Source organism: Furipterus horrens, unplaced genomic scaffold, assembly GCF_987537825.1.
Source record: "Furipterus horrens unplaced genomic scaffold, mFurHor1.1.pri manual_scaffold_3, whole genome shotgun sequence".
NCBI lineage: Eukaryota > Metazoa > Chordata > Mammalia > Chiroptera > Furipteridae > Furipterus > Furipterus horrens.
The window spans coordinates 113,625,455-113,649,693 of record NW_028327173.1 but is presented as its reverse complement, the minus strand read 5'-3'; the positions used below and the strand labels follow the sequence as shown (position 1 = coordinate 113,649,693).

At 35.6% G+C, this 24,239-nt stretch overlaps 1 protein-coding gene and 1 pseudogene across 1 annotated transcript in view; both read right to left on the bottom strand.

Moving 5' to 3' along the window:
• Positions 1 to 24,239, bottom strand: part of MDGA2 (MAM domain containing glycosylphosphatidylinositol anchor 2) — an 849,851-nt gene that overhangs the window by 599,848 nt on the left and 225,764 nt on the right. The window lies entirely within an intron of this gene.
• Positions 11,384 to 11,715, bottom strand: LOC150015771 (large ribosomal subunit protein eL34 pseudogene; annotated as a pseudogene).

Genomic DNA, 24,239 nt, shown 5'->3' with positions numbered 1-24,239 from the left:
ATCATCATGAGCAGAATTAAGGTCATTTACTTCTAAGGCAGGGTAGGGAGATGGTGGTCAAATCTTGAATGCCTTCAAAATGATTAAGTACAAGTTTATCTAAACTTTTGATCTCCATGATTTAAATTTAGTAACATCTCTGGGACCATAAGAGTTGGTCTTGGAAACTAAGAAACAACAATCATACACTGCAGAATTCATATAAGACTAGGAACTAGAAAAATATAGCATATGGAAAGGAAAAATATTTGCTGGCAGTAGGCTCCTGAAGGAGCAGGTAAGGAAAATGTCAGCAGCAGTCTATATGGAAAGCAAAAAGATCATAGCAATCTGCGCTATTGATCTGTCAAATGTATGCACTTTGCTTATGAATTCATATTCTAGGGTGGATCACAAAGCGTAGGTTCTGATCCTTGAGCCGGAGCTCTGACAACATCCGGGCCTTTGGGAAACCCCGCAGCCTGGCGGATTGCACGCGGAGCGCCATGCGCTGCGCTCCCTGTGTGTGTTACCTCTTCTTCACAAGGACACTGAGAAGTAGGCAGTCTTATTAGGTACCTACTTTTACAGATTAGGAAATTGAAACACAAAGCTAAATTTAAAAACGTACCTAAAGTCCACAGCTAGTAACCCCATGCAGTCCAGTTCCCGTTTTGTTTGGCAATATTTTCTGCAAGGAAGAAAGAAAATGCAGCCATCGAAGCACTCCCAAGTGTCTTTGGTTTGTCTGATGTGAAGTTATCTATCTTTAGGAGAAAGGAAAATGATGAATAATGTGTGGCAGGGGAAAGAATAAGACAAGAAGCTCTACAGACAATTACTTAGAAGAAAAACAAAATAGAAACGGTAATAGTTCATGATGCAAAAATACTTTTGAAATGTTGTAGGTTACTGATATTGTGCAAATTATACAATAAAATAAGTTATTTTGATAGTAGATTTGCTGAAGGAGAAACAGGCTGGAATAAAACTAGTGTTATAGGCTGCCACAAATGAGAAAGAGGCCCTAGGCTTTTTTGTTTTGTTTTAATCCTCACCCAAGGATGTAGTTATTGATGAGAGAGAGAGAGAGAGAGAGAGAGAGAGAGAGAGAGAGAGAGAGAGATCAATGCCTGCCGTATGTGCCCTGACCAATTGAACCCTCATCCTTTTGGTATACTTATGGGAATACAGTAGTCCCTCTCTATAACACCGTTCACTTATTGTGGCCTCAATGTATCGCAGGATTTTTAAAAAGATTATATTTAATAACTTATCGTGGACTTTTCGCTATATCGCGGGATTTTGCAGTACTGTATACGTATGTCATTAAAGTTACATAGGTTTAAGAGTGTAAAATATGTTTAAGAACATAAGTAATTTTATAAAAGTGTGAAAAAGGTTAATAAGGGAGTGGAAAAGGTTAATAAGGGACTGGGAACGGTTTATAAGTGTGTGGGAAGGGTTTATAAAGCCTTAAAATACATATAAATACTAAAATAAAAGTAAGGTTCCTACTTCATGGATTTTCACATATCACGGGGGGTCTAGAACGTAATACCCGTGATAAGTGAGGGAATATTGTATACACCAACCCACTGACCACCCAGCCAGGGCAAAAAAGACCTTTTGAGCTAAGCAGTTTTGCATTCATCCTTAATTACAACTCAAAGATTTTAATCATGTGTTCTTTGAAAGATGAACTAAAGGAAACTGATGTAGCTCAGAGATTCATTAATGTACTTTTAAAAACTATTGACATCTCATTAAAATTTTATTTGATATTCTTTAGAACCATTTTTGCATTAGTCTAGAAAATGGTATAGTGTCAAAACCTTTTTGTTTGAGGAGAATAATATCATTCCATCAGGCTCAATAAGCATTTGGACAATATTTCAGTGTTTTAAGCTCATATTAAACCTAGCTTATCAATATTAAACATCTGTAAGTTTTCACTAGATTGCAAAATATTTGATTGCAAGTATACATTAGACATCAAGGAACTAAAGGCACTGTCTATGTACTCAATGATTCCATTAGAGAAAGACCTAAATGTCTACAAAATAACTGGAAGGAGTCAAACACAAGGAAAAGAAACACAAGGTAACCCAGATTGACCAGCCTGCTTGGTAGTCCATTCGTTACAAGCAACAGTCAATATAAATAAATAAATAATAAATAATTGAGAAAGCAAACAATCTTACCAATTTACTGGAATAAGACCACAAACAAAATGACCTGTTCTATATGAAAAGATACAAACAAAAGAATGAGTGGGGAATAAGTGAATCAGTTGTGGCAATAGTTTAGACATGTATTAAAATTTGGGGAACACAGAGAAGTAAGCTTCAGTTCCCTCATCCATATCATTAACAATGCACAGTGTCTGTGTCCCACACTCTTTTAAGTTCTAAGGGAGAATAAGAATATATGCAGCTCTCTAGGCTGTCTATTCAGAAGAGAGCATTTATAAAATGATAAGGAATGTTTATCAAAAGCCAAAAGAGTGAAAATGATACACCATCCTCCAAGAATAAAGAGTGAAATCCCAGATAAATAAGGTAGTGTGGAAATGGAGTTATAGCTCTAGGGCATTATTCAGCTGCTTATCCTAAATCAAATTCCTTCATCTCCATCAATTCTATGAACATAATAGTCAAAACCACTGACTATAACAAACAGCATCTTGTTATAACCCAAAACCCATACTTTAGGAGTTATGTGTCATTGGCCATATAAGTTAACCCTTCTAAAATTAAGTATCCTCTATATAGTATGAAATAATGAAATGCACACCTCATAAGTTAGTTTTTATAATTAAAGTATATAATTCATAAAAATTCGCTAGCTACAAATGGCAAGAATATTCTTTGCTAAATTACAAATCAGTGCCTAGAAAAACACTACTGATATACATACACACAAGCCCAAGAAAATAAAAATAGACTCAGAATAAACATTTGTTGATTCATTAATTAAAGTAAAATCTTAAAAAGATAGCATTGAGTTGCTAGAGCTCTACAAAAATGCTAATGCACAGTGTACTTGTGGATATAAAATCCGCAGAGCTTGGAGTTTTCAAAATTACTTTCTTTGATTCATATTTCATTATGTACATCACTATTATGTTCAACATTTGACCATTATTAAGATTTATGAAGTTTTATACTGATTTAAATTCACAGCATGTAACTAAGAACTCAACAAAAATATAGATGCAACAAAACAGATATTGAAGAAGAGATAATAGCAAGTCTAAAGAATAATTACTAAGATTAATGCAGTTGTCATTTTTACTAACATTGCAAAAATTCAAATTTAAATCTATGGCAAATAAAAAAATAAAAATGTGTCTTTGTTCAAAGAATCTTTGATTAAAATGTAAATGTTTATACATATTTACATATAATTTGGTTATTTTCTTTAGGATGACATTTAGTTCGCTCATTTCCTTTAAAACTAGTGAACTAATGTCATTATTCTGACATGATGAAAGTTATTTTGGAAAACCCTGATTGCATAAACCTAAGTGAATCCAAGTGCAGGATAAGCTCCACACCGATAACACTTTCAGAAAATATATAATTTTGGTTGTCAAAATATTAATTAGAAACCTGGATTAATCAATAGAGTTGTTTTCTGAGTGACAAACCCAATGACCTATGTTTGCCTTAACATCACAGACAGTAAACAACCTCATTTATTTAATAATTCAATCAATTTTAGTTGTTCCACATTATTTAAAATGTGTTTTATATGCATACTGTATACAATTTTGTTATCTATATATGTACATATATTCATACTTAAAATATAGAGTAAATTAAAATATTTTACACTTCAGGATTTATTTTCAGCTTTTATTCCAATCCAGTAAGACTCTTCTTTCATTGCATATGTGCCAATTCTGCTAATCCCATAGAATTATGGTATATATTTTAACATAACATAAACAAAGCGTTGTACAACTTGAACTTCCTTCATAAATTACCAACTTCAAAAAATACTGTGCACAGATGAAGTAAGCAGTCACCGCCATGGTTGAATTTGAGAGAAAATGAGAGGATTTCCAGGTTGAAAGGCTCATTTAATTAAAATATCTTTAAGCCAGTATATCACACTATCTAAAATTTCTCCAGCTTAAATTTACTCCTTTGTAATTATACAACCCAGCTTCTAACTGACTCATTAAAAGCAAAACAGAAATTTTTTAGATTTATTTTCATTTTATTTTTCTTTTTTATTGTTATTTTATTACAGGTGCCCCAATTTTACCTCCGTTGACCTCCAATGCCCCCCACCCCCACTCCCACAGTAAATCCCCACCCTGTTGTCCATGTCCGTGGGTCATTTATACTAGTTCCTTGACTAGACTCTTCCCTATCTTTTCCTTTTTCTCCCCCCAGAATAGTTTTTATTTAAAAAAAAATAAAAATAAAATAAAGAGCATATTCAGACATGACTTGTTAATATCTTTACTTTCTTACCTTATTTTCCACCCATTATATCTAGTTTGTATGAAAGGAATACAACCTAGGTCTGAGGTTCTATATATTTCATTATATCTGAAATACTGTCAAGGAAATCAGCTATTAAGGAGGGTTTATTTGTCCAATAAACATTATGCTACTATACTCTAAACACAATGAACTCTAGTGAATAATACTCTGTTCCTGCTCTATAGAGAGACTGTATATTTTAAAAGGATTGAAAAGATATTAAAAGGCAATTAAATAAAAGTATGATTCAGGTACATAACTAAATAATTTCAACTTATTTTTAAGAAGTATAACTTCAAACAAGTCATTCACTTTATATAATTATATCAGTTATCTATCTGCCACTGTTGGAATTGGTTTTTATGTTGATACATGTTATGAAAGACTTTTGAGATTGGCAAAAGATCTCAGTAAGGGGAAGAGGATTCTAGGCTGAAGTGTTATTAAATTCAGATGTGCAGGGGCATAAATACACTACCACCATGTTATCAATATTGCTCACTTGAGAAAAGAATTTAGTAAAAGGGGGCTTTCTTTGGTCCTATCAAAGATGTAGATATTAAAATACCAAATACGAACTCAAAGGCCATGTATGACCCAAAGACCATAAGATGGTCAAGGTCCTTAAACATGTTTCCAGTACTTATAAGAAAGATGTATTAAATATTTCTTTAAAGTAGCCTTCTTCTAAATAGAACACCTGAGCACAGAAGAATGAATTTGATTGCTTAGATTCAGTACTCTTCTATTCTTGTACTCACCAGTCATGGCCTTTTCCTACACATTCCTTTCACAGGTTTGCTACTCATTTACATATGCTTAGTATAATTATTATAATTTGTTTAATTAGATACCTTTTTAAAAATCATGTAAAGAAAATACGCCATATCTCTAAATAGACACAAAAAAGGTTAAGTCTATTATTCAGCAAAATATATGAATATTCAAATTTATATTTTAAATTGATAAGTGTAGAATTGGTTTGATAATTCGAAAGGGATAGGAAATATTTTTCTATAAGGAACATTTCTTTGGGGTTCAGGGAGGTTTCGCATGGGGTTAGGGGTACTCAGCAGAGACTTAGGTCGTTTTAAGGAAATACATAGACTATTCAATTATGAAGAAAGATAATCCAAAATTACACAAGGTAATAAGACATAAGTCTTCTACTGTGAATCAAAGCTAATAATAAAGAATGATACACATATGAAGAGGATGGTGGATTCCGATTACAAGAAACATCACTGAGCAAATTACATAAGTGTAGAGTATGGATGCAAGAAGAAAAATAAAACAGGTTCCAGATACAGGAGCAGATAATCCAAAAGTTGTTTATATATATCACACCTGCATACAGCATAAATAGTAACAATATTTATAACCAATTAAAATTACTTTCAGAATAATTATTTTAAATTAAAAGTCATATAAACAATTTGAGTTTGATAACTGACAAGATGTCAGTTTCCGTGAATCTTTTCAGAAATAATTCTGTTAAAGTAATACGTCCATGGAACATGGTAAAGATGAATGATAATGAGTTTAAGTGTAAAAGAAACAGACTAGGTCTAAAATAGCTCCTAGTTGTCTATGTTATTTTAAGCATTACAGTATCTATTATAATTCCAGGAAATTATACATTCAGGAAAATTATATAATGAGTTAGTATGAAGGGTGCTTTAGGTCTTTTAATTATCCTTAAGTATAGTAGAAGTGAAAAAAAGGGGAGGAAACAGGAGGGGAGGGGACTGGAGAGGAGTCATTTAAATAAATGTTGGCATTTCCTTCTTGGTGATGTAAAACACATACACTAAATTTTAAAGCTTATGAAAAGGTAAGCATTTGGCCAGATTGGCTCAATTATATCCAAGACTGAACATCATAGTAAGAATTCTTTTTTGTTTTATTATAGTTTTTTTCCATTGAAGCCATAGGTAATATTGATTTTGAGCAGTCAAAAAGGCCCTTACTTTTAATATCAGGCACTGATTTTATAAAGTCTTCTATTTTTCTTAGATGTAAAATTATATATATTTAATTAATTAATTAATTAATTTATTTATTTATTTTAGAAGATGAAATATGTATGGTGTGTCCTTTCTGGAGACCATTTTGATTACTGTTGTTTGACATGCACTTACATGCAAGGGAAATACAAATTAAATGAATAAAAGTAACTAATAAAATACAGTGAAGCAAACAGACTGCAGAACTGAGAACAAGATAAGAAAATCCTCTGTTCTTCCCAAAGAGAACCCACATTATATCAAATTGTTACATTATTTCTGGACATACAATTATCCCTAATACAATCTGAACCCCTATGTTCAGTGTCAGTTTGATGTGATAGATCTGGAGAACTTGATTCTTAGGGTCTCTATTCTTTGTATCTGTCATATATACATTTTCAAATCCTGTTATTCAGAGTATTAAAGGATTAAAAGCTGATTCTTCTGAAACATTTTAAATTAAGTTAGTTAAAGAATCAGAAAACAAAGCAAACTGCAAATTGTGGGGAAAATTTTGCCTTCCCTCGTTGGCTTAAGGAATAGTCAAACAAAACAAAAAACTTTGAACACTATGATTCATGTTTTCAGAAAAAGATGGACAGCATATTTCATTGACTTTTACTCTTTAATATGTTGCCAAGATGAAAAGTAAAACAGGCAAACAAACAAAACCCATAACTGGAAGCAAATTCTTTGTTTCTTTCTTTTCTTTTTTCAGGACAGAATCAGTATAATCATATAGTATTGATAGTTACAGAAAATATTTACTTTACATAATTGTGCATAAGTAGAGTTGAAAGTACCCCTGATATATCATTGAACTACTTGTGGATATCAAATATATACTAATTGGTGTTTGTGAGGGAAAAATATCACATTTCAAGAGAAATCTCTCTCTGATAATGGCTAAAACTGTTTAATTATTAACAGGCAAATCTTAATAGGATTAGACAATGTGTCCATTGCAAAAATCAGATTATATTTCCTAAATGTCCTCAACTTTTTCAAATATTTGATGGCACGTTTTATTTTGTTTTGTGTTTTCTTTGGTGTTACATCGTCTGCTACTTGTATTCACTTTTAACTTCATTTTTTCAAATCAAAGAAATCCCATACTTGAAAATTTCAGAAGTGTAATGACCCTAATAAAGTATTTTACAACTTTCACATTATCCTTTAAAGTTGTAGTGCCAAGAGAATAGTTATTTCTATAAAACCTAGAAGTTGCCCTCCAAAAGCTTTAACAGAAATTCACCCTCTCTTCTGTTTACTAAATTGCCAGACCTGCATTTTCTGATTTTCATCTCTAAACTCCTAAATTGTCTACTCTGTCCCTCAGTGGAGCATTCTCAGCATTTTGCAATAGCAATAAGTTAAATATTTGAGTTTTTTCGTGAGCAAAATCTCTACAGATTAAAAGGAAATATGAGTGCTGGTGTTGATTTTTCTTCCTAGTGAAGCTTGGGTTTTCTGTGGGTTTTGATTAGCAAGGCAAATGTGTCTCCCAGCCACCTCCACTTCCCTCCACCTGACTCCAGTTAACAAAAGTAAAATGAGTTAACAAAACATGTCTCCCTAAGAATGAAAGAACTGCTAGGATATTTCTGAAGTTCACTTTAACTTTCACATTAGAAACCTCTCTATGCTATGTATTTTTGCCGTTCCTCTCTATCTCTACTCTTTTTATATTGCTAGGTATCCATTCAGCTGGTCACAACCCAAAGTTAATACACACACACACACACACACACACACACACACACACACACACCACTAAAATTTTAGATGAAAAATAAGTTTGATCCGTTTTTTTTCCCCAAGTGCCACCAACATGAAAGCCACAATGCCCATTTCTTGGGTATGCCAGGTCACTTACAAGGACTGCGTTGGAACGAACATGAGGAAGAAACAAGAAGGTAGAAACAGCATCAGCGTAAAGTGGCTATACAGTAGTCCCTCTCTATATCGTGGTTCACTTATCGCGGCCACACTGTTATCGCAGGATTTTTAAAAATGTTATATTTCATTATTTATCATGGATTTTTCACTATATCATGAGATTTTGCAGTACTGTATACATATGTTGTTAAAGTTATGTGGGTTTAAGAGTGTAGAATATATTTAAGAACATAAATAGTATTTATAAAAGTGTGGAAAATGTTAGTGAGTGGGAAAGGTTAATAAGGGACTGAGAACGGTTTATAAGTGTGTGGGAAGGGTTTATAAAGCCTTAATATATATATAAATACTAAAATAAATGTAAGGTTCCTACTTCGCGGATTTTCATCTATCGCAGGGGGTGGGTGTCTAGAACATAATACCTGCGATAACTGAGGGAATACTGTATTTCCATTCCTCATATATGTTTGTGGTGTGTTAAACAATCCTGTTATATTGAGGCCACTCTATCATTACCTGTGAAATATGTTGTTTTAGGCAATAAATATGAAAATTTGGATGGGCACACTGAGAATATATCCTACCTCCTTTGACTTCACAGAAATAGTCTACAATTGGTAAAAACCATTCGATCAAAGCATAGATCATATGTTAACTTTGCAACTGAAAAGTCAATTGAAAAGCTTCAAATTCAAAAGACAGAATTTCATAATCCTACAAATAATCTCAGTTCTATGAAATGCAGTGTTTTGTCGTCCGTTTTTGAAACAAATTAAAGGGCAACAATAGTAGTCCCAGTGGCATAAACATATACAACCAGCAAATTAATGAGCAATGTTTAATATTTTCAAGACTGTCTGTTTCTGAGTACTACTGTGACAGTTAAACTTTGGTCAGAATTAAAAACATCAGAAAAACAGAATCATTTGGCAGGAATAACAAAGGTCATCTATTCAATAATTGATAAGTTGTTCTTAAATGGTTGTTTCCTAAAATAGATGATTTTAACAATAATCTCACTGCCAAAGATTTCTTTTTCTTTCTTTCTTTTTTTTTTTCCTTGCCAGCAAAGTGACTTTTGTTTTAAAGATTTTATTTATTTATTTTTAGTGAGAGGTGGAGGGAGGGAGAAAGAGAGGGAGAGAAATATTGATGTGCAAGAGAAACAAAGAGAAACATTGATCGGTTGGTTGCTTCTTGCATGCCTCCAACTGGGAACCAGGTCTGCATCCCAGGCATGTGCCCTGACTGGGAATGAACTGATGACCTTTTGGTTAGCAAACCGACTCCCAATCCACTGAGCCACACCAGTCAGGGCCAAGTGATTTTTTAATGTCATGACTCTTCCTTGAGATGAAAGGCATTTTATCTTTTAAGACATATTTTACCTTATGTTGTTTTTATTTAGCAAAGGTACAAAATTATTTTGAGAATAATAATCATGGATATGTACACTAATTTCAGACATGTCCACCATAATTCTCAAACACATGCAAGTCTTCAGAAGTCCCTGATAACTGTTTCATTGACTGTATCTCAGGCTATGCTCTGTGATTCTTTCCTGAATTAGCACATGCATTTGTTTTCTTCACAACTAGATGAGAGACTTAAATAGCAGAGAATGCTGTGTCTGCTTTGAATTAAAAAAAAGATGATTTCATGTTTCTCACTGTGCTTACAATTCAAGTCTACTGCTTTACTCCATTTCCAGGGAATAACAATGCAAATGGCAGCGTCAGCCCAACACTACAGTTCCCCGCTGTCCTGAATTCAGAATTTCTAATTTCCCCTAGTGAATAACTTCGAATGTCTCTTCAGCTCTGAGTTAGGTTTTTATAAAGCTTTAGGGAATTAAGATTAAGACATTAGGCTACTTACTTCAAAACTGGTAATAGTCAAGCTGATTATTTTATAGTGCATTATTTTAAAGTGATTCTAAATTATTTAAGTATTCTTGCTTCCTCTATTTTCCTATGCATTTACTTTAAGGAGTTACAAAGTAGCCTTCTAAAAATTTCAATCAGGTGAAATGTCACTTGCTTTCTTAATCAGTACTTAAGTGTTTCCAGAAAACATTCCTGACGAAGAAACCAAGTAGCATTAGAGAGATACCTCTGTTTCCCAGGAGGGCAACTCTGCTGGTGTCTAATATTATCAAAACGTTTTTAATGAAAACGCTTTTTATTGTGGTGTGATGACTTTATAATTACTCAAATTAATATTTCTCTTCAGACACTTTTGTTCTACAAGTTTCTATGCTCTGTACACAACTTGCCCTTTGTCTTCTGAAAAGGCAATTATATTTATAATTAGTAACTCAGTGCCTGCCTTCTTTATGTCACCATGACAGCGGCTCGCTGACAGCATAGAACATAGGTCATTCCTCTTTATCTCTGTGTCATTGGGTGTGGCCCAGCTCCCGTCACATTGTAGGTGCCCATTAAATACGGAAGAAATGAATGAATTAAATTGTACTAATCCTGGGTCCTGATCTGCACACGACTTCTACAATAATCACTGATCTTCAAAATTGAATTTGCATTTACTTAGGTCATACAACAAAATAAAATAAGGGTAATCATTCTAATCTAGAGTTTCCTTCAAAAACCAATTATTCAGAATATAATTTTTTAAAAAACTATGTTGCATTTATTAGTGACATCAAGACTGAGAGAGCAATTATCAAAGTATTATTTACATTTACATTTTCTTTCTTTCCAACTTCCTCATCTGAGACAGCATACTTTTTTTCAAAAGGACACAGAGTGTCAGGTAGCCCATAAGGCTATTGTTCATGTAAATGAACAGAAACACACTGGCAGACTGAGATCCCATCATTCTTTCAGTGTGTGTTTTCAGCTAAGTACACTGTGGAAAGAAAATGGTGTATTCTACCTATGATGGAGAAAAAATAAGAACCAGAAAGTACATGTTAAAAAAGTTGAATGTATAGAATTTTTAGCCTTTTAATTGTTTTTGTTACTCAAAAACTTCGTTTTATTTAGCTTTCTGAGTCTGTGTTTCTGCCTTCCACATTTTCGTGATTACTTTCTGCTCCTCAATAAGGAAAACATGTATGATCCTGCCACAGACACATGGGTCGACCCTAGGCCCTGCTGACATGTTTTCAGTTTAGACAACCTCATTAGAACTCTGGGTCACGCTGCATGAACACCTCGAAGTCAGCCTGGGTATACGCCACCTGCAGATTTTGGTGCTTTTCTGGTATAAAGCTCAACAATTCCATTACCGGGGGTTCGGGACAGCCTAGATTTGTTAGAGGCTGTATTACAGGGCAGCCCCCGATGGTACGTCAAATGCTGGACCATTGTGAATATTTGTAGATACTGTCTTTAGAAGAGGAGTGAAGATTCTTATCTCAAAGATTTATAAATCTGATTTGGCAGATACATATGAGGCACAATATGACACATTTCAACTGCTGGACAACTTTTGGGCAGAGCTGTGATCCTCTTAGTAAGTGTGAAATTCCTCAATCATCTCAAATGGAAATTAGTTCAAGAATATCTGTTTAAGCCCTGACTGGTGTGGCTCAGTGGGTTGGCCATGTCCAAAAAGCGAAAGGTCGTCCGTTTGATTCCCAGTCAGGGCACGTGCCTGGGTGTGCACCAGGTCCCAGCTGGGGGCGTGCGAAAAGTCAACTGACAAATGAATCTCTCTTTCTTTTTCTCCCTTCCTTCCCTTCTCTCTAATAAATAAATTAATAAAATATATTTTTAAAAGAATATCTGTTTAAGACTCAGACACAGAGCAGACTGGTAGTTGCCAGAGGGAATGGGTTGGGGACTTGGTGAAAAGGGTAAAGGGGTTAAGAAGTACACATCAGTAGATACAGAATAGCCATGGGGATGTAAGAGCACAGCATAGGGAATAGAGTCAATGACATGGTAATAACTCTATACGGTGGCAGGTGGGTACTGAAAATATCAAGGGGAACACTTTGTAAAGTATGTGATTGTCTAACCACTATGCTGTACACATGAAACCAATACAAAATAAATAGAAAAATAAAAAAATAATATGTTTAACTCTGGAGAACGAATACATTTGTATCTTGTGTCACAGATTTTTAATTATTTTTTACCATAACGCCATGAGCTAAACATGCCCATATGAAATCCAATTATCCCATAAAATCTTAGTATAAAAAGTCAGAGATAGACACAAGCACTAGCACCCATACTTTGACCAAATTATTTAAAGTAACTTGATCAAATTATTTAGAGTACTTAAACCTAAATGTACATTTCTTTCAAGAGTTGATTGCTTATGTTAATCATCATTGGATAAAAATATTGATATAAATAATGGGCTACCTACATTCAAATCTTCCTAACTTTGTTTCTTGAAATAATAATGCTTCAGGAGGTTAACAAAGCCATTTAAAATGGTGGTGTCAGTTGCATCTGTTGGAAAAGCTGCATCAGGTAAGTATGATGAGATTTCTTTATTGCTAGAATTTCAGAGCCTTTAGCTTACTGATATGTATTATAAATTGCCATTAAAATGGAAAAATGTAATGTAGACAAATCTGAATATCCTGTTACTAAATCTCTGCTTATTTTTAACTTACTATATTTTCACCATGAAGTTTCTAAAATTTACATAGTAAAAAATGTCTTATTTTTGTAATAATGTGATATTGTCACCTCCAGAAATCTTCAGTTATGCAGAGAGAAAAAACAGCAACCCAGGTAACAATTGAAATATGATCAAATGTATTCAAGAGATAATTAGTAGTAGTAAAGCCAGGGCTTGAAGTTACCTCCAAATAAGTTCCAAAATAACAAAATATAATATTTAATGAGTTTGTTCTATATGCTAGGCAACAGGATATATAATACACACACACACACACACACACACACACACTAATCCTATGATTATTTAGAACCTTTGAGAAGATTTAAATGACTTTTAAGAATTTTTATCACTAAATTTAGAAAAATTTACATGATCCCTCTCCCTACTTTAAACCAGATGATTTAAAATGACATTTTGTACCTTCCACTCAATTTTTCTTCAACTGAAAATTACTCTAAAAAAATAAAGTCTATTAAAAACAAGAACTTAACATTGTGAATTGGTTACCCAAAGATGAATGAGTTACAGTTGCCTACGTTTTTATTTGAAATCTCTGATTAACTCTTTAATGCTTATGTATTTGCAGCTATGTGCAGCATAAAGTCTGGACAATGATGGGCATATGTATGACAGTGTTTACATAAAATTATAATGGAGCTGGAAAATTCCTATTCCCTAGTGACATTGTAACTGTCATAACATCATAGAGTAACACAGTACTTATGTGTTTGTTGTTGTGCTGGTGTAAACAAACCTACTGTGCTACCAGTTGTATGAATATACACGGTCTGTGTAATATGAAAAATATAGAAGTTTATTGAGGAAGATACAAGATACAAGAAACTTTGTGAATAGGACAATGACACCTCAGTCCCTTTCAAAGTAGGCAACTTGGGACCTCACACAGTTCTCCCAATTGCCATCAGCTGCCTCATCATATTTTCCTGATTCTCACTGATGGTCTGAAATTTCTTCCCTTTCAAAGGTGATTTTAGTTTGGGGAAAAGCCAGAAGTCCCAAGGTGTCAAATCTGGGCTGTAGGGGGACTGAGTCACCTGGGTGATTTGATATTTCACTAAAAAACTCTGCATGAGACATAATGCATGAACAGGAATCATAACAGGAAAAAGCTTAGGAAAGCTGTCCTAGCAGGATCTATTATTTGAGTTTGACAGATGATAATTATATGTTAGAATACAAAAGATATATTAACAAGAGTTTTGGATTCAAATTCTTGAAAACTATATTCTTTTTAAAGTGAAATTTTTCAGTTTAAAATAGCAGCACATTCCAAATATTCAACTTGATTCTGAAAATTAGTCTTTGTATAGACTAACCAGGCTACCCTTATTTTGTGGCAGACTGAATGATAGATAATTCATCATGAAAACATCTGTACTTCACTAACGTAAGTATAAAATACCTCATTGCAACCTTGAAACAATCCATAACAACAATTTCAGTGAAACACAATTAAACTGTTGAACTGCACATTAATCTTTTCAACTGTGAGAATGACTGAGTGATACTGCTATGGTATTCTCCAGATTAATTATCCTTACTCGTAAGTAATACAGACAACAAAATGAGAAAAAATGTTCTTTAAATTTTTCTCCCCAGTTCTCAATTATGTATTGAGTTTGAAGTTGCATACAAAGAGAATGATATATTTTCTATGGAGTGTCTCTAGGAAAGTTTCTCTGTGAATTGCTCATCAAATTAAAATAGTGATTCAAAAAAAGGACAGAAAAATGGCAAGATCAATGAAAATGCTTTAGCAAAATCAAGGAATAATTTATCTTTCTTAGGAGTTTAGTACCAGTTTATTTCTTTCATAGGTGCAGCTAATCCATAGATCTAGACTAACTGCCTGATAAATTTTAATCTTGGCATGTTCCAACGACAGATCTCTTAATAATGAGAAGAACATCTCTCACACAGTCTGCACTGAATCAAATGTTTAGCAAAATTGTGTGAAGCTTCCCCTAACACATTGCCCATTGGCACTTTTTATGAGAGAAAGAATTGCTAGACGATTGAAACAAATTCACCACTTTAGGAAGTATCTGGCATCACATAAAAAATCCCAGGGGAAAAAATGGTTCTGCTTTTCTGTCTCTTGGCTCCCACCACCTTGCCTAGTGACAATTACTCAGTTGAAGTTAACTCTTACTCCCACTGTGAATGTTGCAAAAAGAAAAGAAGACTTCAGAGAACAAGACTGTGTGTTCAAATTTATACTGGATGAATAATACTAAACTGACAGGGAGAACCTGGTTCAAAGACTTCTTTTTCCTTAATCAAATTGGTGAGTGCTAGGATTATTTAGAATAGCACAAAAACATAGCATCTGTAAACTCTAACATCTGGAAATTATGGCAATCCTTCACCTCCCTTTACCTACATCTCTCAGTTCTTTCTTGTTATTTTATAATAAAAAATCATATCAATTACCTGAAATCCTTGTCTGTATTCTCATCAGTTTCAGGCTTTTGGGGAAGTAGCACATATTATTTTCTCCTTGTCTTCAAGAACACATTCAAGCCATTATTTAAAATGCAGAAAAGAAAAAGAGAGAAAGAAAGAAAGAAAAGAAGAAAGAAAGAAAGAAAGAAAGAAAGAAAGAAAGAAAGAAAGAAAGAAAGAAAGAAAGAAAGAAAGAAAGAAATTGCCCTTTAGATCATTTTATTATATTTTCAATGATAGTATTATGGCAGCTATAGGAAGTTTATGTTTTAAGATTGAGCAAATTTATTTAAATACCGCCAATCTAGAAACAATCAAATTTAGTAACATTTTAAAAGAAAGTATTACGTAGTTTTAAAGTAACCTGAAATTCACTAGCCTACTATTATTGGATGCAGATAGACACTTAAGAAGCTACACCATCGTCTCTCGAGACGGACAGCTGCCGACGACTATTATTGGATGCTTTTTCAAAGAAATGTTTTTTCCAAAATATTAATCTACGGCCTTTATAAAAAATAATTTTATGTCCTATTTTTTTATTTGTGAAAATGTTCATATTTCACAGGTCAAGGATAACTATAATTCCATTAAAGGGACTTTATACCTAAATCATCTTGTGGTACCAGAAAGTAAGAAAGTATTCAAAGAAACAAAGTATGTCCAAAAGAAAAAGGGTAGGGAGCTATCCTCTATATGTCAAATAGTAGCTAGCCAACCTGAAATTAATTCCAAAGATCCAATTTACATTTTCACCAACAAAATAAATAATAATAGTATTAGATTATACCCCAACGAATTAAATTAATATCCACAATTACTGTATATACATATAAATAGCTAAATAAGGGAGAAATAACATTTCTTAAATAAAAATAACTTAAATAAAAACTTCAATGTGTAAATGTAGAAGAAATGAGATAATTTAAAAATTATCTTTATATTACCATAGGTCAGGTTCTTTGATGGAAGTTAAATTAGTGAGCAAAAATTTAGTGTGCAGAATTAATAGGCAGAAACAGGATATCTCAAAAAATACTTTATGCAGTAGTCAGAATAATGTCCTCCCAAAGTTGTCCAAGTCTTAATCCACAATATCTGCCCATGTATTATTTTACATGGCAGAGGGAATTAAGGTTGCAAATGAAATCAAAGTTTCTAATCAGCTGACCTTAAAATAGGGAGATTATCTGGATTACGTATATTGGTAGTGACCAATGTACTCACAAAGGTCCTTAAAAATTGAGGAAGAAATCAGAGTGATGCAATGCGAAAAAGACTTGATAAACCTTTGCTGGTTTTAAAGATGGAGGATGGGGCCATGAACCAAGGACTGTGGGTGATGAAAAGGACACATCATCTCTGGTAATCTTCCAATAATGGATAACTTTACATCTAATGAGAATACATCAGACAAACACAAATTGAGAGATATTTACAAAAAAAGAATGACCAGTAACTTTGGAATGTACCAAGACTATGAAAGACAAGTGAAAATCACAGAGTGGAGGAGATTACGGAGATATAATAACCAAATTCAATGTGGGATCTTGGATCGAATCCTGAAACAGAAAAAAGGTCATTATTTTTTATAAACGGTAACATCTTTATAAATTCTATACTTTTGTTAATTTAGTATTGTAAAATAGTTAATGTCAGTTTTGGCAATTATTCTGTGGCTATGTAAGATGTTGGCCTCAGGGGAAGGTGCGTGGAGGGCATATGAGAAATCTCTATGCTATTTTTCAGCTCATCCCTAAGTCAAACATTATGTTAATACATACACAAACACACATATTCACACACACACACACACACACACACACACATATATATAGTGGCTCAGAATAGTATATAAAACTGCACTAAAATGAACATTTTTTTTAACTCTCAGAAGAAAGTGCGTTTTAAAATTACACATTAGTGAAAATATTTTAACAACCCTCAACCCTATAGAAAACAGTTTTTACTTCCTATTCCTAGAGGTTCCTAGCTTATATAATATTATTTATAATATAGTATATATTGTACTATATAATATATAGTACATACAGTGTGCGGCAACAGTAGGCTTACAGTTGTGTTTGAAACAGTTTATTCTTGTATTATTATTTATTAATTATTGTATTATTTTCCATATGAACAACTGTAACCTACTTTTGCCCCACCCTGTATAATATCATATAATCTAATTATATAAATATATGTATAATTCTATATATAAATTTATATATAGTATTGATATAAAGGGGAACGCACATGGAGTTCATAGGTAGAGTGAGGAGGAGAAAAGCAGGAAAATGAACACATTCACCTGTTAGAATGTGCGATACTTTCTGGGTCAACCCAACATATTTTCCTATAATATATCAGGTTTCCAGGGAAGCCATAGAAAGCTTCCTCCAGCCAATTGATTTACTGAGGAAAACACTGGCTTGGGATCTGATCCTCGATCCAAGTTCACTGCTGGCAGAAGAGCAGGATCTACCATTGTTTTTGTGTGCTCTCTGTGTATCATGTGGTCATGCACAGAGACCCCTACCAAGACCCTTCCCATTTTCTAGTGTTAATCACAGAGTGTCATGATAGATGTTTCATGTGCACTCACCACCACATGGAAAACTGCTTTAAAGACTGGACATATTACTTAATCATTTTTGCCTAGAATTGTGCCTTTTTCCAATTCTTCTAACCTTACACCTTTATTAGAATAGCCTCAGAAAAAATCCTCCTCATTCCAAGGCAGATTAATGGGTATATGGGCACACTGAAGAGTGTGTAAGTATGTGGACCACCAACACTGGAAACATAAAGCAAGATATTTAATCACTTTGTGGTTCAGATATCTCAACTAGGACTAGAGCGGCAATTTTCAACCCTTTTTATATAATGGCACACATAAACTAGTTACTAAAACTCTGCAGCTCATCAAAAAATATACTTTTTGCCAATCTGACAAAAAAGTATAATTTTGATTCACACCAGACAGTTATCATTGTGTTGGCTGTTGTCATTCTTTATTCAACAATCTAGGGGAAAAGAAGTCAGCGCCCCTGACTAAATAGTCAGGTATTGCATGTTTTAAAAATTCTTGTGGTACACTGGCAGAAAATCGCTGGTCAAGAGGACTGAACGTGATAATGCACCTAACCACAGCCTATTTCAGAGCTTGTAGTAAATCTCAGTAAACATTACTTACTATTTGTATTCTTTTATATTTCTAATATGCCTCCAAATTTTCAACTATATGTTGCCACTGTAGGAAGACCGCAAGGTGCTCGATGACAATAACTATGCCTCTATTTCTTTAGTGGCTATAGTATTTCTTTCTGCCCTGTAATTAAAGACACCCATAGTTTGTGCATATGAAAGAATGGGTTCACCACATCTCAAATGGAGGAACTGGGCAAAGTGGAGACTACAAACGGCAGAAAGTTGCTGTTGAAACAAATCAGCCTTCAAATGTTATCAGGGAACTGGGCCCATCTGTGTAATTTAAGAATATGATAAGAATTTTTTTTGCAGCTGATCTCTTAAGAAGCACAGCTGGAAAAACACATGGCAATTTTGGCATTTCAGTCCAGCAATATGCGTGCATATCCACAGTAGGAGTAATCTGCTGAAGAAGTCTCATTAATGAGCTCTAGCACTGGGTTATTCTGAGCAGTCATGCTATCAATGCTCTAATAAAGGCAACATTTTCCTGAGGTCATGTCTTACATACAGTGTTCTTCTCCATAAAATGCCAGTCTTTCAGTCAAGAGCCTTCTCCCATTATAGTTTGTCACATACACATGGGGCTGTGTATTTCCCAGTGCATCATTCTGAAGTACCGCTTAACTGAATTGTTAACATTTCTGTTCTACCTTAAGATGTGACTGAGAAACACCAGTGGATGAGACAGATACAACCTATCCATATACTAATAGTACTTTGTTATTCGCTGTTTGTGCACTGATTTAACTCCCTACTACCTTGTAAACTTAAAACCTAGAAATAAAATAATCTAATGGGAAAACAGTTCAGCTCATTTCCAAGACAAGAGGAAGGAAAGATTTTTGCAGTGATGCAATCAATGGGAGGACAACCAAGAGCAAATGTCTCTCTCTAGAAAGAATGGTTGGCGCCGATGTTCATCAAGCTTCAGATTCAGCCACAACCCTGAAAGAAATGTCAATGGATGCGTCCAAAAGGGGGGCACTGTATTCCAACCTTAGAGCCCAATGCATTACATTTTACAAAGGACTTCAAATATTTTCTAATCAGACTCTAAAGAGCTTCCACTCATGTATATAAGCCAGTGGGGCTACTTCTCTCCTCTAGCTCCAGGATAGTGTTTTCAAGAGACAAGAACCAAAAATATGCTGCAGCTCAATCCCTGCAGCTGCACCTCCCAAGCTGGAAGGAGGAAATGTCAGCAATGCAAAAAAGCAAAAGAAGAACCAGGCCAACTGCTACTGCTGGTGCCTGATTCATTAGCATGGGCCATGTTTTATTTTCCAGGGTAAAAAAGCTGGCAAAAATGCTTGGCAATGTGTTCCAAGCTCTATCAGGGAAAGGAACTGATCACTTGGATAAGTTAAAAAAAAAAGTCTCTCTCTGCCTCACTGAGTCTCTTATGTGTGGCGCTACTGTGCAGCTTTAGGAACAAGCATAGTGTGTCTATTTTTAGGGCAAATGTGCCTACTTTATCTTAGCCAACTAAATCTTTTTACATGACTAATTTGCAAGTTGAATTATCTTGGTAAATAGGCTGACTCACTAACAAATAATTTGTGGAATTTAACTATGCATCAGGCTTCTGTCATGAATTAGGTCCTTTTGTCTTGCTCTGGGTGCTGAGATGAACTGCAGTAGTTCTCTGGTTAATAAAAAAGGAAGAAAAGTTATTCCAAAGGCAAGAATAGTCTTTCTTTAGCAGAGTTCAGTATGATGGAGATAAATATAGCAGTCTATATCGAGAGACAGAGCAGTGACTTCAGTCAAATAAGGAAATGAACTACAGTGCACATAGGTATGTGCATAGTCAATGTGTGTATGTATGTTTTATGGGCATGTGTCGTCGTCGGCAGCCGTCCGTCTCGAGAGACGATGGTGTAGCTTCTTAAGAGTCTATCTGCACCGCCAAGAATGGCTGTGCAGTCCAACTCGGGAGTGACACGGTATCTGTCTCCTCCCGTGTTGAATCGACATCTTGTGATGACGCTGGAGTGTCCTCTCCAGTGAAGCTGAAGCTACAGAGCCTGGGCAGGGTGATATGGAGGGTCTGCTGTTGCCCATGCAGCAGACCCCCCCTCTCTTCGCAGCTGAAGGGCCCAAGGGAAAGACGGAGTCAATACAGCTTGGCTTCAGGTGCGCCGCAGGAGTTGCCGGTGTTGACTACAACGTCAAACCGCCTTAGGGACTCCGGCTCCGGATTTTCTGTCGGGGTTTACTCCCTTAGCCTTTCCCCTGAAGAGGTATGCCGCAAGGCAGCGGAGGTTTTTTGGAGTCAGAGTTTTCCTTCTCTGATGTGCCCTGACTGGAAGATCGAACCAGCGACACTTAGCTCGCAGGCCGACGCTCAATCCACTGAGCCAAACCAGCCAGGGCAGATGGGCATGTGTATCCTACACATATTTATACTTACATGACCATTTATCACAAAATGTGCATAATGATCAGCACTCAGTAGTTCTTTGAGAAACATTTGTGAAATGGAAGAATTGAAATGTGAGGTTAATATTCCCCTCCCCCCTGCTGCCCACCCTGTAAGTCTCTGATGGCTCCATCACACATATACTTCATAGATACAGAAAAATATTTTCTTGTTTTTTTTAATGTGGTTTAAAAGGAACACCAAATAATCTGTAACTATAGGGATAATGATTGACATTACAAAAAGATCAATTTTGTCCAAATATTATTTTTTAAGCATGAGGGGGATTAAATTTTATCTAGTTGACTACCTGAGAGTGGGCCAGAGCAGGGCCACACCAAGAAACGGTGTAGGGGTGGGGAAGAAGGGGGGCTGACATATTTTATCGGTGACAGTATTCAGAATCACTGATGCATGGTGATAATAAAAAGCAGACTGACTTTTAGCCATTTTTATTTTGTTTTTGTTTGTAAATTCTTGACAGACAAGGCATCTCCTTATTGATTGCACTTGGAGTACATTGTTTCTCTCAGATGTCCCTCTTAGGCCAGGTCTTTCAACAGAAACCTGGGGTCGGAATGTGGCTTGGTGTCACAGACAAGGCCACTGCTCCCCCCACACCCCCACACAGGTACTGATTCCTTCACCACCCCGTGCGCTGGCTCCAGGGGCTTCACTCCCCACAGGCAGCACCTGCAGCTCCCAGGAGGAGAGCGGCCTCGGGCTGCAGGGGCTCAGTGTGGCCAGGCAGAAGAAGAGACGCATGCCTGCGGCAGGCCTTAGTGAGGACACATGAATTCCACGCCCTGAGCGACAGCTATTAAGTATGATTTTCACTCTCTCCAGAGTTCCTTGAGGGACTAAGTTCAAGGTCCTTTTCCATGGGATTCTGATTTCACATCCTTACTTCTGGTCCTTCCTGTCCCTGTGCCATTTCCTCACTCCTGAGGATCCATTCTAATAAACCAGATTCTCAGGAAACTGTCTTAGGGGCCTGCTTCTGGGAAGAGTGTGGGCAACCTTAGACACAAGTGATTGTTCAACCTAGAATAAGGAGAATTTAAAAATCATTGGGTATTTTTATACCCCTCTCTTCTAGAGAAGAGTGAAAAAAATAGACTATTCTAGTCTGTATCTTGGTAGCTCCAAGGTCATAAAAGAAAAGCTAATACAAACTTCATGTTCTAATTCAACATGATTCTACCCATTTTGTAGGTTTCCAGAGATTCCCTGGAAAAATAAATGTGAAAAAAAAAAAAAAAAAAACTTAAAACCGAAAAGACTTTCCTCTCACTATAAGGGTGTCCTTCACATCCATAGTTATATATCGATGAGGGAAATATGTCATTTGTTCTCTCTGGAATCCAAGGTATTCTTATGAAGAAAATTTTCACTTCTCCTATCTCATTGAGTCCCTCATCTGTTCCAAAGGCAGGATGAAATTCAAAGTCACAGCTAACAACTGAATATATGGCCAGCCTTGCTTCCATTTGGGGCCCTCCTATTCACGTCCTAAAACACTCCCTACCTTCGATATTACCACATAATAGGACACACATACCTGTGCTTAGAGACTATAAAGCCAGAAAAGAATACATGCCTCAGAGAGGACCATAAATAAAGTTTTATGGCAGCTAACAGAGACTTGGTCAGCTCTGAAGTGGGCAGCAGGTAAAGCAGCATGGACAACATGCTGTTGATGAGATCCTTCAATGGGAGAGAGATTCGCTCAAGTGAAGTACAAAATGAAGCCTTTCAAATTGACTGCAACATGACAAGTTGTGATGGCCAGAGACTAGGACAATGAGTCCAGGGAGAACAGAGACAGAATGGGCACGCCATGCAGGTAGCATAGCTTAAAACGTGTGTAAGCAACACTGGCATAGCTCAGGGAGCATATAAACCTCCAGGAATGCAGAGAAGGGTCAATAGCTGAATTTCATTGTGACTGAAACTCCACCGCCTTAGGTCGTTAAAAATGCAGATTTGCAAAGAAGTGCAATTTTAGTATAGCTGTCCTTTTTACCTTAGCGTAAATGATTTCTGAAATATTTTGATTCACAGCTGACTTTCATAGTGGGAAAGTAAGAAGTTACTATTTCCTTAGGCCAGGGGAAGGCAGTAAACAAAGGGTAAGAAGACTCTAAAACACCTTTTGCCTACTTAAAACTTTGACAGTATTATTCAAGCAGTTGCAATAGTCGCAAACTGTAACTGAATAACAAAACAAAATATATGAATAAAACAAAACAGCATTAATTTATGTTAATAGTTCTTCTCAGACTAAAACAATCTTGGATATAACAGAAAAATTCTCGTCGGCAGCCGTCCGTCTCGAGAGACGATGGTGTAGCTTCTTAAGAGTCTATCTGCACCGCCGAGAATGGCTGTGCAGTCCGACTCGGGAGTGACACGGTATCTGTCTCCTCCCGTGTTGAATCGACATCTTGCGATGTCGCTGGAGTGTCCTCTCCAGTGAAGCTGAAGCTACAGAGCCTGGGCAGGGTGATATGGAGGGTCTGCTGTTGCCCATGCAGCAGACCCCCCCTCTCTTCGCAGCTGAAGGATCCAAGGGAAAGACGGAGTCAATACAGCTTGGCTTCAGGTGCGCCGCAGGAGTTGCCGGTGTTGACTACAACGTCAAACCGCCTTAGGGACTCCGACTCCGGATTTTCTGTCGGGGTTTACTCCCCTAGCCTTTCCCCTGAAGAGGTATGCCGCAAGGCAGCGGAGGTTTTTTGGAATCAGAGTTTTCCTTCTCTGAACAGAAAAATTAATCAATAATAAATTATAGCAATTTTAAACAATTAAAATTTAATGAGAAATTATAAATATAAACAATGCTATGGTAGTTTTTTTTAATGTATTTTATTGATTATGTTGTTACAGTAGTTCCAATTTTTTTCCCCTTTGCTCCCCTCTGCCCAGTATAACCCTTCTCTCCAGCAATCCCAGCCCCTTAGTTCATGTCCATGGGTCCTGCACATAAGTTCTTTGGCTTCAACAATTCCTGTACTATTCTTAACATCCCCCTGTCTATTGTGTACCAACCAATTATGCTTCTTAGTCCCTGCACCATTTCCCCATTTCTCCCCCTTCCCCCTCCCAGCTGCTAATCCTCCAAATGATCCCCATACCTATGAT